Here is a 15,119-nt window from a genome sequence, read left to right on the forward strand (position 1 = left end):
TTCAAATGTACCTACGTTCTGTATTTTAATTTAAAAAACGTACCTGTTACCAACGGTTCGTCTAAAATTGTGAGCCATATGTTTGTGACTATTACAGCGCCATCTATCACAAAGCGAAAAAAGTGGTCCAACAAAAACATTCATATTTTTTTACGTACTACACGAATATGTAATAAAAATGGGTGTTCCTATTTTAAGAAACGCAGTTGATATCCGCTTGACCTATGGCAGCGCCATCTAACGGGCCAACCATAGCGCCATCTGGTTTCCCCCTTCAAGCTAGATAAGTTTCGCTTTTTGTAGTTTTTTCGTTTGACGTTTATTTCGTGAGATATTTGGCCTGGTCACGATTAATGGACCACCCTGTATATATAAACGTCTGTCAGGTGATTCAAATTTTATGTTTCTTCCACACGTATGTTACGTTTCGAACAATTGCGATAAATGGTAGAGTTACAGTAAACCATCAAAATGGCACCTACACAAGGCACTCGTTACAAGCGACGAGACTGTGAAAAAAGCAACCATGGTTAACATCGATAAATGTTTGTGTGCAGTGTATGGTAAGGACTTGCTTGGTAGGAGTGCTGTTTAAGCGTCAGGAAGGGCAAAAACTGAGCTCACCGATCGGCCACGTTCGGGATGTCCTGTCACAACTACTGCTCCTCACGTGGCGAGTCGCTCGGATGCTATTATTCGTGCAGAATGGCGCACCACAACTCGACAGTTCGCTCCACAGGCACCACACGTAACCATCAAAAAAATGAAATTCAAGGTCACTCCTGCTGACAGTCATGATGCCGGAGATGGCGTCATCCTCGTGGATGTGTTACCAAAAGTGCCAATCATTAATTCAGGGACATATTTGAAGATTCTGAATAATCTCAAGAACGGTCTCTGACGAGAATTGCTCTGGGTTGTATGGCCGTGGTCAATGGAACTCTTCTATCCCTGACGTTTCATCCAACGCTACGTTGGACATCTTCGTAGGTGTTCCTGGTTGTAATGAGTCTTGCTGACTGATGAGTCGCACGTGGAAGAGTGGCCTAAATACCGTGGAAAGTTTATACATTTTGATGGCTTCCCTATGTAGCCGGGGATAATAGTTCGTCATAGTACATAAAACTTCAGTTTCCGAAAATTTCAATACCTGATCACCAGACTGAAGACCATGTTCTGCCACCGCTGACTTGTCTGGGGATACTTTTAACAGAAAAGAAGAAGCCATGAATCTCAGCGATATATGGACAGTGGTGCTACAGAGTCGATGAGAAGTTTTTATCTTTGACATCTATGATCGATAGTTATGTTTTATCTTTGACAAGGTTTATCTCTGCTATCATGTGAAATCCAGACCACGCCTACTTTCCACGATATTTAGGCCGCTCTTCGACGTCCGACGCGTCAGTCGGCAAGACTCACCACAACTAGGAGCACCTCCGAAGATGTCCAACGAAGACTTGGACGAAACGTCAGGGATAGAAGAGTTCTATGGACCACGGCCATAGAACCCGGAAGAATTCTCTGCAGCTGAAACATCCGGTCGTGAAAGCCTTCATTATGTGAGTCTCTGGCGAATTCGGTCTGACAAGAAACCAAAAGAAATCTTTCTCCAACACGACCATGCCTGCCCACACGCAAGTCTCAGAACCTGCAACACATTGCACTCGCCCTTTCATCTTTGTGCGCCACCTCGTGTGATACGCTTTGAAGATTGCGGGAGTGCAATTCATAGAGTGAACACGCGCCTACGAATAAGAGCTTTTACCAGCAGGGAACACATGCTAATACAACAATACAACAATAGATCGTGATGGAGACTACGTATAAAAATAGTTCAGGTAAAGGAAATGTTGACTGACACTGTCATCAAATCCTAAATCTAAAGAATAAATACATTTTGAGAAAAAATTGTGAAGAATTATTCATGGAACGACTCTCGTAAAATATTTCAGTCCTCCAGCTTTTAATAGTCAAAAGTTAATATTCAACTCTGCGAATGACAAACAGGAGTAGGTGATACGCGTTACTTAAGATTTCACTCCCACTTGTACGGAAAACAGAGTGTAACCAGAGAACGTGGGTTTCCATTAATGTAATTTGTTTGTCAGTGTGGCAAATGTTTACAGGAGAGTCCTTACACAGAATAAGTTTCTGCGACGACAGAACTACGCCGTAAGATGAGGATTACGACATGCGGTGGGCTGACACGAGATAACAACTTGTTTCCATTTTAGACGGCTTAAGACGCCAAGGATAACTGACCAGGAAGAGTTGACCCTACCCGAAGGCCTCGCTCGGAAACGATGGGAGCACTCGTGGTGTAAGTGTGTACTTGTGTACTTCTTCCGGCAGTGGGGCAGGAAACGCATCTCTCTCGTGACAGTTGACACGTATCCTGGCTTGGAGAACACTAAGTCATGTTCGTCGTACCCCACCTGCAACAACAGCAGGTGCTTTGCATAGCCGTTGTTAGTTTCAGGCTTGTAAACCGAACTGAATCGAAAACTTGGGCATGGTGGTAGCCATCGCTCTGTTTACGATGGGGACGGCGGTTTTCGCTGAAACAACCGGTTTTCGATTATACTGGTTTTTTCTCTGTGCAAACTAACGTAACTGTTAATAATGCACAATATAAATTGTTTCTGACTCAATCGATTTTCCGTAGACACCGAACAAAGAGTGAAAAGCTCTAAGAGAGCCTCACATTTTTGTATTATACGTATCAAGATATGTAGAATCAAAATCTCAAATGAATCAGGTAAATAAAAGAAAACTTAGTCTTAATATTTTTGAAACTTTTCTCAAAAATTATGATACAAGTGAGGATCATAGCACTATTTGCCCTTACGAATAGTCATTGCTTAAGGGTGAAAACTGAGGTCGAGCAACTGTTTTTCGTCTTAAGTTGACTGTTTCTAAGGGCTACAAGCATCATCTAATAGGGCATGCTACACGGTCACGGGTACATTATTGTCTCAGCAATACTGTTCCGATTATGATGTCATGTATTCTTTGCTCGTTTTTGTAATCGGCGTTGTCATTATTGCAGCACTGGCCGCCTTTCCCATTTTCTATAATAACCCAATTTTTCAAACCAGTGGAAGTTTTGCGCATAAATATTACTCGTTTGTTTAAAAAAAGAAGCTTTAGCATCGTTTCTATGACAAATTGATGAACAAATTTTTCACCCAGTTATTAGTCAAAAATAGAAAAATCTCGTACAACCGAGACAACACAAATACCGAAAAATACTGGTTATTTAGAACTAATATACCTGTCTTTCTTTTCACCGATCGGTTTTTCTCATCCCTAGTTCACGCTCGACGAAGAGGGAGGGCAGGCACCGGCTGACCACGCAGTCGCATAGACAACAATGTCACCAACATTCATGACAAACTCCAGCGGGGTCTACTATTGCTTGAAAAATGGCTCACAGAACTACGGGTCAGAATATTTGTGGCGAAAAGTCAAGCTACATTTTATTCAAGAAAAAGACAGGATTTACAAACCCCAGTGGTGTTGTTCAATGAAGACTCTCCTTGGAGTGATGCCGCCAAATATATTGTAGTTCACTTAGACAAACGCGTTATCTTGAAGAACCATACACGTAACGAACAAAGCAAACAGTGTGTTAGCTACCTTATACCCCTTAACAAACCGAAGGTCGTCTCTAAATAGGAAAAACGGTCTCCTACTTTATAAGTCAATAATACAGCCAGTAAAGTCGTAAGCCTGCTCTGTTTGATGACATACAACGTTAACGCTTCTCAACAATCTTTACGATGTGCAGAATGAGACACTGAGAAAAATATTAAATGCTCCATGTTTCATTAAAATCACAATAGCCCACAAGACTTAAAAATAAAAACTGTTTAAGAAGCGATCCGTTCCATATCTTAACGCTCTTAAAGCTAACTCCCTTACTAGATCAACGAACTAGTTCGTCAATAGCCCACGTGTAATATCAGTTACCAACACAACCGTAAAAGTCCAAAATTGGTAGTGTTACTGCGTCAGGTAACACATCTTGGGGCTGACATACAATGGTCAAAGCCTTACCCATCGCGCTGGTAATTCATGTATGTTCCAGGTCAATTTCATTGTAAATAATGTTTTGTATCATTGTAATTTATAAATTGCAATAATGTTTAGTGATCTTTTATAATAACGATGTGCGTTGTCAAATAGTTGCATACATGGAGCCTTCAATTTAATTATTAAGTTGTCATTGTTACACAAAAGCTTTACTTCGTGTTTACCGAGCGAGGTGGCGCAGTGGTTAGCTCACTGGACTCGCATTCGGGAGGATGACGGTTCAAACCCGTCTCCGGTCATCCTGATTTAGGTTTTCCGTGATTTCTTGAAATCGTTTCAGGCAAATGCGAGAATGGTTCCTTGAAAGGGCACGGCGTATTCCCTTCCCAATCCTTCCCTAATCCAAGCTTGTGTTTCTTCTCTAATGACCTCTTGTCGACGGGACGTTAAACACTATTCTCCTACTCCTTTACTTCTTGTGTATCTATTGAACTGTACCTTGCAATTCCGTGTTTTTTTATTGATGCCGTGGTAAATGTTTTTCCCGTTATTGGAAATTTGAAAATTTGTGGGAAGTTCGTATGGGACCAAGCTGCTGAGATCATCGGTCCCTAGCCTTACACACTACTTAATCTAACTTAAACTAACTTGCGCTAAGGATAACACACACCCCCATGCCCGAGGGAGGTTTCCCGTTATTGCGATATGTTATTTATACGAAATGTGTATGTAGTTGCGTATAAGTACTATCGATTCGAAAAACCACAAAATAAAATTAAAAAAAACCTCTGCTATCCTTCTAAGTAGAGCGGTGCCAGTGCCGCAAACAACATTTCTGTAGGTCAGTAACACAACAGTTACACGTAGACCGGCAGTGTCGTTTGACAACACTCCTCGAACGCTGTCACTTCACTAGCATTTATTTAAAGTATGATACGCATGAAGCCAAGTTTCGTCTAAATAATTGCCCTATTTTCGTTTAGGTCAAATGTAGCTAGTCCGTTTGGAAACAATGATATCGCGCTCGAAAACTCGTCTGGCATATTTTAGAAACAAATTTTATAGAAATACCTGCAACATGCGGTCGTGCATTATCCTGCTGAAATGTAGGGTGTCGCAGGGATCGAATGAAGGGTAGATTGGTTCAAACGGCTCTGAGCACTATAGGACTTAACATCTATGGTCATCAGTACCCTAGAACTTAGAACTACTTAAACCTAACTAACCTAAGGACATCACGCAACACCAAGTCATCACGAGGCAGAGAAAATCCCTGACCCCGCTGGGAATCGAACCCGGGAACCCGGTGAAGGATAGAGCCACAGGTCGTAACACATCTGAAATGTAACGTCCATTGCGAACAAGAGGTGACCGAGACGTGTAACCAATGGCACCCCATACCATCACGCCGGATGATACGCCAGAATAGCGATGACGAATACATGCTTCCAATGTGCGTTCACTGCGATGTCGCCAAACACGGATGTGACCATCATGATGCTGTAAACATAAGCTGGATTCATCCGAAAAAATGACGTTTTGCCATTCGTGCACCCAGGTTCATCGTTGAGTACACCATCGCAGGCGCTCCTGTCTGTGATGCAGCATCAAGGGTAACCGCAGCTATGGTCTCCGAGCTGATAGTCCATGGTGCTGCAAACGTCGTCGAACTGTTTGTGCGGATGGTTGTTGTTTTGCAAACGTCCACATCTGTTGACTCAGGGATCTAGATGTGGCTGCACGATCCGTTACAGCCATGCGGATCAGATGCCTGTCATCTCGACTGCTAGTGATACGAGGCCGTTGGGATCCAGCACGGCGTTCTGTATCACCCTCCCGAACCCACCGATTCCATATTCTGTTAACAGTCATTGGATCTCGACCAATGCGAACAGCAATGTCGCGATACGATAAACCGCAATCGCGATAGGCTACAATCCGACATTTATCAAAGTCGGAAACGTGATGGTACGCATTTCTCCTCCTTACACGAGGCATCACAACAACGTTTCACCAGGCAACGCCGGTCAATTGCTGTTTGTGTATGAGAAATCGACTGGAAACTTATGCCAGCACGTTGTAGGTGTCGCCAGCGGCGCCAACCTTGTGTGAATGCTCTGAAAAGCTAATCATTTGCATATCACAGAATTTTTCCTGTCGGTTAAATTTCGCGTCTGTAGCACGTCATCTTCGTGGTTTTGCAATTTTAATGGCCAGTAGCGTAGATGCAGCTGTGGCAGTATGTCCTTCAGACAATGTTTATGGGGCGGGAAAAGTTTATGTTATCACATTTCTATGACGACAATCACGCTAAAATTATAAATAATAACATACCAAATACATTTATAAGCAACTGTTAGATGTCAAATACGAGATCAACTATATTTTATTGCTCCATCTGTTTTGTAACAACATAATCAACGAAATTATCGTTTATTACCTGAAATGAAAGTAGAGCAAGAATCATTAAAAAAGAGATAATAAGAATAAAATTTATGTTACACTACGACTGAATCCACCGCGCCCCATCAGGGTGCTTGCTAGCGGCCTTACACAATACGCTATCACGCTATTTCGGAGTCTATGGGCATTTTAATCGATGGAAACTAAACTGTTTTCCTAGCGGATGTCAGGAAATGTATCGACATGAATTTAGAGTAAGATACCCATATCAAACAGGACTGACAGGTATATTGGACGTATGGTGAGAAGGGCGTCAAGAATGGTGCCAGTCTGTTTGATTTGCGTGAGAGCGTTACAAAAATGATGAAAAATATTAACTGGCAGAACCTTGATGACGATTGGTTTGTGGGGCGCTCTACTACGTGGTCATCAGCCCCCGTACGAAGTCCCAATTTGTACAGAGTCTAATTTTTACACTATCCAATATAGCCATTGTCACAAATGATGATTATGATGATGATGATGAAATGACGAGGACGACATAAACACCCCAACACGACCGGGAATCGAATCCGGGACCCCGTGATTCAGAGGCTGCATAGTAGAACCTTGAACACAGAGGCAAATTATCCCGCAACATCCTACTTCCAAAATTTCAGCAACCGGTATTGAGGTAACAAGAGATATCCATCAGTATGCCACATATCGCTCCCCTACGGACCTTGAAGACAAAATTATACTAAATAATCTTGTTTATAATTGTATTTCGTATTTAAGTAACTGAAATATGTTTCCGTCACAGACACGATTCACATTTAGATTATTAGCACTATGGTGATATGTCTCTTTACCAATGTTACGTGCATTATACTTGGACAAGCAGCTTAATGATATCCAGTCCATCATGTTTGCCATCTCAGCTAGACTAATATGATACACATTCTATAATACTGGGGTGATGATGATGTTTGGTTTGTGGGGCGCTCAACTGCGTGGTTATCAGCGCCCGATTCTATAATACTGATGTGTTATGTAGTTCTTGCAACTGTCCAGAATTCAAGTTCCTTAACACAATGTTGTACACAGATCGTAGTTCTCTCACTATAGATGAACATTGTTCACATTCACGAATTGCGTTTGTACTATTTTGACGTTGCATGTGGTGTATCTTACAATGTAAGATTTAACTATCACTAATTCGCACTCCAGCAAACTATGTAATACGCATGAACATACACTATCGATGGACTTGTATACTGTCTTTGAGTGTAGCTTTGGCAGAGGTCAGAACAGCTGACTACGTCAGTCTGTTTGTGATGTTACTAGTAGATTAGTTGTGTGGTTCGCACATGAAACGATGTGGTCCTACAGTGAAAGGAGGAAATCTTCGTCCTCAAATTACTCTGTGTATGCATCTTTTGCACATTTTACTATCCTTCCGTTTGTATTCGACGGAAAGCATATGTCGATTGCTAATTAGATTTGTATGCCACATCGTGTGCAGCATGAAGCGTACTGTTAGTGTAAACTGATGAGCCAAACATTATGACCACTTGCCTAATAATTTGTTCGTCCCTCTTTGGAACGAAACACTTAACTGATTCTGCATCTTAGGGACCCGATAGTTTGATGGTAAGTTTTGGAGTTATGTGGCATTAGATGTATTCGCACAGGTCCACTGTTTTGCGTACGCGGTAGTGGCGGCAAATAGCGACCCAGATGGGTTACATAGGATTTATAACGCTCCTCAAAGCTCTGCAGATCGGTTATGGCTCCAAGGCACGGACAATTATGTTGCTGGGAGATGACATCGCCGTCGGGGAAGAAATCAAGCAGCTGCCAGTGTGTCTTCACTTACTGCCACGGGTCCCATGAAAGCGCAAGAGAATGTCTCCCGCACCATTATACTGCTTCCCCCAGTCTGCGCGCGTGGCGCGCCTGCGCATTTAGAGGCAAAAATTTGATTCCCGAGGAGCCGACAGGTTTCCGTTGATCGACGGTCGAATCCTGATGGACCGTTGCCCACAACAATCGTAATTGACGATGTCGTTGGGTCAAGATGCGAACTCGTAGGTGTGGTCTGCTGCGGAGCTCCATGTTCAATAATATACGATGAACGATATGTTCCGAAACACTTTTGCGTGTACCAGTATTGTGCTCTTTCGGCAGAGATGCCACAGATGACCATCTATCCTACTTTACAGAGCAGACGAGCCTCTGAACCATACGTTCAGTGAAGAGTCGTGGACGTCCAACCATTTAGCGCCTAGTGGTAGTTTCACTGTCCTTCTACCTGTTTCCGTAAATGCTCACGACAGCAGCACGTGAGCATTCGACCAGCTTCGCCGTTTTCGAGATACTCGTTGACTAGCTCTGCACAGTAATAATCTGCCCTTTGGTAAAGTCGCTTATCCAAAAGGCTTTCCCCATTTGAAGCCCGAATCTTCGCTAGGGTCCTCCATCCGTGTCTGCTTCACTTACATACTTTTGTTACTGCGTCACGTGCCCGCAAAGCCACCAGGAGGCATACAACGTGTGATAGTTGATATATAGATGGCTGACCAGTGTATAGGTAAGTAATGGACGATAACTTACGCCGAATTTAAGACTCTCTCATCATTAGATTTTTGAATTCTCTAAAAGTATACGGATTACATATTTCTCATCTATTTTAGTACGTTCATTTTATAGGTGCCTGATAATGAGACGGTAGTCGAAACTGGCCAGTAGCACAACAGACAAAGAATATAAACATACAGCCGACAACAGATAATGTTTCCTCTTACGAAAAATTAGACTAACTGTAACACGCCCAGTGACATTTAAGCAGTGATTGCGCCGCACTTAATACAAGTTTGGAACGGAAAGAGATCCTAACATGCTAGCACCCTCTGTCACGCCCTTCACAGTGGTTTACAGAGTATGTTTGCAAATGCAGATGAAGAGTCAAAGTTTGTGGCATCAATAATGGTTTTATCTTGAATAGCCAATATAGCGGGGTAGTCTTTATGCATCCAGTTATGGTTCTCATAGCAGCGTTGAGCTGGGTGTCCACCTTGTTTACATGCTTGACACGCTGGTGCACAGTGTGCTTAACCAGCAAGTATGTAAACAAGGTGGACACCCAGCTCAACGCTGCAATGAGAACCATAACTGGATGCATAAAGACTACCCCACTATATTGGCTTCCAACACTCAGTCATATAGCTCCACCCTCCCTGTGAAGACAGGAAGCTCTGATGAAGGAGTACACAAAAATAACGAATAACCCCCTACTTCCTATCCATGAAGATGTGCCAACTTTGGGAAGAATACGACTCCGCTCCAGAAATCCCCCTTTAAGACTGGCCCAACAACTGTCAGCTGCCAGCTTCAGCATGGATACTAAACGGCACGAGAGCTGGAGTGATAGTGCCTCCCCTGACAACCGTGAACTTATCTGTCCATCAGAGAAACCTAAGGGCTTTGCACTTCCAAGACAGCTATGGAAAAGCCTAAACAGAATCCGAACAGGACATGGAGTATGTGCACACAATCTACACAAATGGGGAAAGCCTCCCAGCCCTAGCTGTCACTGTGGGGCACCTAATCAAACAATACAGCACATCGCCCAGGACTGTGAATTAGGAGCCTACCAGGGTAGTTGGGCTGACTTCTTCAACGCCACACCGCTCTGCCTCGAATGGATCGCCAATTTGGACGTCAGAATTTGAAGACTTGTGGTTGGTTGGTTGTTTGGGGAAGGAGACCAGACAGCGTGGTCATCGGTCTCATCGAATTAGGGAAGGATGGGGAAGGAAGTCGGCTGTGCCCTTTCAGAGGAACTATCCCGGCATTTGCCTGGAGTGATTTAGGGAAATCACGGAAAACCTAAATCACGATGGCCGGACGCGGGATTGCACCGTCGTCCTCCCGAATGCGAGTCCAGTGTCTAACCACTGCGCCACCTCGCTCGGTGAAGACTTGTGTAACATAAAATATCTGCTGTGATGTTACTTCTTATTGTCTTTATGTATTGTATTTTATCTGAATATGAATCCTTCACTTACGTATTTTATAGCGTATTTTATCATATAATTTGATAAGGTAGTAAGTGTAAACCATGTGTGTAGCGCCATACGCTAAATAAATAAATAAATAAACCTTGAATAGTTACAGAATCCGTGTTTTATGTGTGGAACCTAGAGACCAAAATATTTGGGAAGAAGTACACTGAAATGAAAAGGGACTATGTCGTTACATAAGCACATTTTTGACCTAATACACACAGTCTTTCCCTGACGAGCCGACATGTTTTCATTTCGTTCACATTAATGGCAGTTCACTTTTACCGCTATTTCCAAGTGATATTTGTACTTTATGAAGTTCTTAGACAACCCGACACCATAATTATCGTGTGCCTTGTCGTATGCTACGAACGAGTTTCGGCTCCACCGAAGACAGCTTCCCACCGGAGCGCGTGCGCCCGAACCGGCGTCGTCCTTGGGAAGAGCTACGAGTCCGGCGCCTGGCGGTGGGCCGAACATAAAGCGGTCGTTAACTCCTCTCCTCCAGTGCGACAAATAGCGGAACACGGATCGCCTTCCGATAAAGGAATCGGCGACCACGAGGCGTGCGAAGCCCACTGACCCTTGCTACAATGCGGTACCATTCTAGTGGTCGGACCAAAGATCAGTTCGGTGGCGACGTATTTATCATGTTTGCGCGACGAAGCAAGCTCAGTATTAACTCGCAAACACTTCCACATATCAGCTCCCAGCTGCCTGAATGTCACGTGGAAAGCGCCTGTGGATCGCTCTATCACCACAAGTTGGGTCGAAGCTTTAACATGTTTCCTAACAGCGACGCTAGAATGTGCTGTAGTTGACCAAAAAATTAACCGCACGGTGTATCGATGTCGATCCTAGCATCAGGGTATGCTATGGCGCGGAATGAGATGGGCATGGACCAACTGCTTGAGAAACGCAGGATAGTGGTGAGAGATTCCACAGAAGGGTCGCTGAACGGTGAAAGCTGGCGGTTGCTTTCCGTCGTGCCGAAAGTTATCCAGCAAAGGTGAAGGCTTTTCGTGTTATGTATCGTAGAGTACTGCACTGCACATTAATCGGAACTGGTAGAAATGTCGGTCTACATGGTAAACGAGAACTCCACCGACGAAGTGATATATTATTTCAGTATCCTCTGCGAAAACAAGTAGGGATCATTTGTGAAAGGACATCCTCTCATCTTAGTGCTCAGTTTTGAAGAACTGTTAAATGCCATCGCCGATGCTACATAAAACGAAGAAATCGTCCAACGATGTCTAATACACTACCGGCCATTAAAATTGCTCCACCAAGAAGAAATGCACATGATAAACGGGTATTCATTGGACAAATATATTATACTAGAACTGACATGTGACTACATTTCACGCAATTTGGGTGCATAGATACTGAGAAATCAGCACCCAGAACAACCGCCTCTTGCCCTAATAACGGCCTTGATCCGCCTGGGCATTGAGTCAAACAGAGCTTGGATGGCGTGTACAGGTACAGCTGCTCATGCAGCTTCAACACGATACCACAGTTCATCAAGAGTAGAGACTGGCGTATTATGACGAGCCAGTTGCTCGGCCACCATTGACGAGACGTTTTCAATTGGTGAGAGATGTGGAGATTGTTCTGACCAGGACAGCAGTCGCACATTTTCTGTATCCTGAAAGGGCCGTACAGGACCTGCAACATGTGGTCGTGCATTATCCTGCTGAAATGTAGGTTTTCGGAGGGATCGAATGAAGGGTAGAGCCACGGCTCGTAACACATCTGAAATGTAGCGTCCACTGTTCAAAGTGCCGTCAATGCGAACAAGAGGTGACCGACACGTGTAATCAATGGCACCCCATACCATCACGCCAAGTGATACGCCAGTATGGCGATGACGAATGCACGCTTCCAATGTGCGTTCACCGCGATGTCGCCAAACACGCTTGCGACTATCATGATGCTGTAAAAATAACCTGGATCCATCCGAAAAAATGATCTTTTGCCATTCATGCACCCAGGTTCGTCGTTAAGTACACCATCGCAGGCGCTTCTGTCTGTGCTGCAGCGTCAACGGTAACCGCAGCCACAGTCTCCGAGCTGATAGTCCATGCTGCTGCAAACGTCGTCGAACTGTTCGTGCAGACGGTTGTTGTCTTGCAAACGTTCCCATCCGTTAATTCATTGATCGAGACGTGGCTGCACGATCCGTTACAGCCATGCGGATAAGATGCCTGTCATCTCGACTGCTAATGATACGAAGCTGTTGGGATCCAGCACGGCGTTCCGTATTACCCTCCTGAACCCACCGACTCCATTTTCTGCTAACGGTGATTGGATCTCGACCAACGCGAGCAGGAATGCCGCGATACGACAAACCGCAATCGCGATAAGCTACAATCCGACCTTTATCAAAGTCGGGAACGTGATGCTACGCATTTCTCCTCCTTACACGAGGCATCACAACAACGTTTCACCAGGCAACGCCGGTCAGCTGCTGCTTGTGTATGAGAAATCGGTTGGAAACTTTCCTCCTGTCAGCACGTTGTAGGTGTCGCCACCGGTGCCAACCTTATGTGAATGCTCTGAAAAGCTAATCATTTGCATATCACAGCATTTTCTTCCTGTCGGTTAAATCTCGCGTCTGTACCACGTCAGCTTCGTGGTGCAGCAAGTTTAATGGACAGTAGTGTATAAAAGCACTAGCCACCATCTATAGGTGGTTTCTAGCTAAATACAAAGTACCTTGTCAACACACTATCGTGCGCTAAATCTTATTACTTACCGTTGGTAGTCAACTATTTGGGAACTAACAGGCGAAGTGCGTGAAATTGCACGTGCGTGTGCGTATGCTTGTCCAAGTGTACACAAGAATTTAAACCATACAGTGCTTGATTTGTGAAACGTTCCAGCGTCTGTGAATCAGATTGTCTGCTAGCAATGACGATCGTTTATCTGACGGGCCGTAAATCTTCGGCAATTGAAGAACGGTGCAGCTGAAGGCAGACCGCTTCTAGAGACAGAAGTCAACCAAGAATAACATCTTGTTGGTTTACATAAGAATCTAAATCTGTTACTTTATGTTGCGTAATGTAATAGCAGTTCGTCAAATTCCAATGGATCTCCTAAAAGAAGGGAGAAAAGATGGAATGAGTATTGAACGAATTTTATGCATCGGAATTAACAACAATCTTCGTCACTGTTTGTTTCTCTCTATGAAAGCGGAAAGATACTTCCAAGAATAGGTGTTAATTTTATTATCATATGTAGACCATGTTTGTTGACATTGTCAGCGTTAGAGACAAGTGATCTGTCGTATTTTTATTTTAAGGGCTGAAAATCCTTTAAATAAAGAAAGCAAATTTTTTTATTTTATTTTCATTACCACGTTGTAATAATGTAGTCATGATGATCTGTGCTATGAGAAAATACCAATACCGATCAAATTGTCAGTTACTAATTTCTAACGGCGTAACTCCTTAGTTTTATGACCTTTGTACTTGATTGGTTATGAACAACATGAAGTTATGTTACCTATACGTTCGGTGTGAATGTTGTCAGTTTTGAAAGATATTTTAAAGAAGCCTAGAGCCCACATGGCAGTTACACTAATCAAGAATGTTATTATGATCTGAAGATGGCTCATACGTAGTCGAGACTAGTAATCAAATTAAAAAAAAAATTGCCATCTTGACTTTGAAGACTTTCAACACTTAATATAAAAGTCGTATGTAGATACCTGCTTCAACAGATGTGCTAAGTACAGGTATAACTGTAGTCCAATGTAATTACGTCCTTCAGATCTGAGGTTGATGTCACTCACCTGACATCCAGACAGATTTCGATTCTCTTACATCGACTAAGGAAAAGTCCGCAGCTCGTGGTCGTGCGGTAGCGTTCTCGCTTCCCACGCCCGGGTTCCCGGGTTCGATTCCCGGTGAGGTCAGGGATTTTCTCTGCCTCGTGATGACTGGGTGTTGTGTGATGTCCTTAGGTTAGTTAGGTTTAAGTAGTTCTAAGTTCTAGGGGACTGATGACCATTGATGTTAAGTCCCTTAGTGCTCAGAGCCATTTGAACCATTTGATTAAGGCAAAATCTGAGATAATTCTTTTAGAAAGGATATGGCCAATTTCCTTTTAAAGCCGTGGCCCGCCCAAACTTGGGTCCATCACTCATGACTTTGTCATAAACAGGGTGTTAGACTCAGTATTTCTCCCTTAGTGGCACACAGTTTGTTAGTAGTAGTTTTAGACTGCACATTTTCTTACTGTACGATTGGTACAGCGTACTTACTCAGTTATTAGATTAGTACTTGCATTTAGCTTTGACATTTAAACGATGATTTTCATGTAGTTATTGCATATGAGGTCACAAAAGTCATAGGCTCCTTCAGACGACGGCTTCCATACTGTTTTACAAGGAGACAAAAGCAAAAACAAAAACTTCCTCCGTGAAAAATGCTGCATACTGCTTACAGTGAACAAGAGAAATAGAACGTGTGCAAAATAACGTGGCACCTGTGCAGGAACTCATTCTCGTTCTCAGCGCCGTGCGAGTCCATCCCTTTGTTCTGAAGGGCCGGCCAGCTTTCTTTGCTGCTGCCTGCTGAACTGTGAGTTTAGAAGCGGCCGCCTCAGTTGTTTACGAGCTGATTT

Source organism: Schistocerca cancellata, chromosome 1, assembly GCF_023864275.1.
Source record: "Schistocerca cancellata isolate TAMUIC-IGC-003103 chromosome 1, iqSchCanc2.1, whole genome shotgun sequence".
Lineage (NCBI taxonomy): Eukaryota > Metazoa > Arthropoda > Insecta > Orthoptera > Acrididae > Schistocerca > Schistocerca cancellata.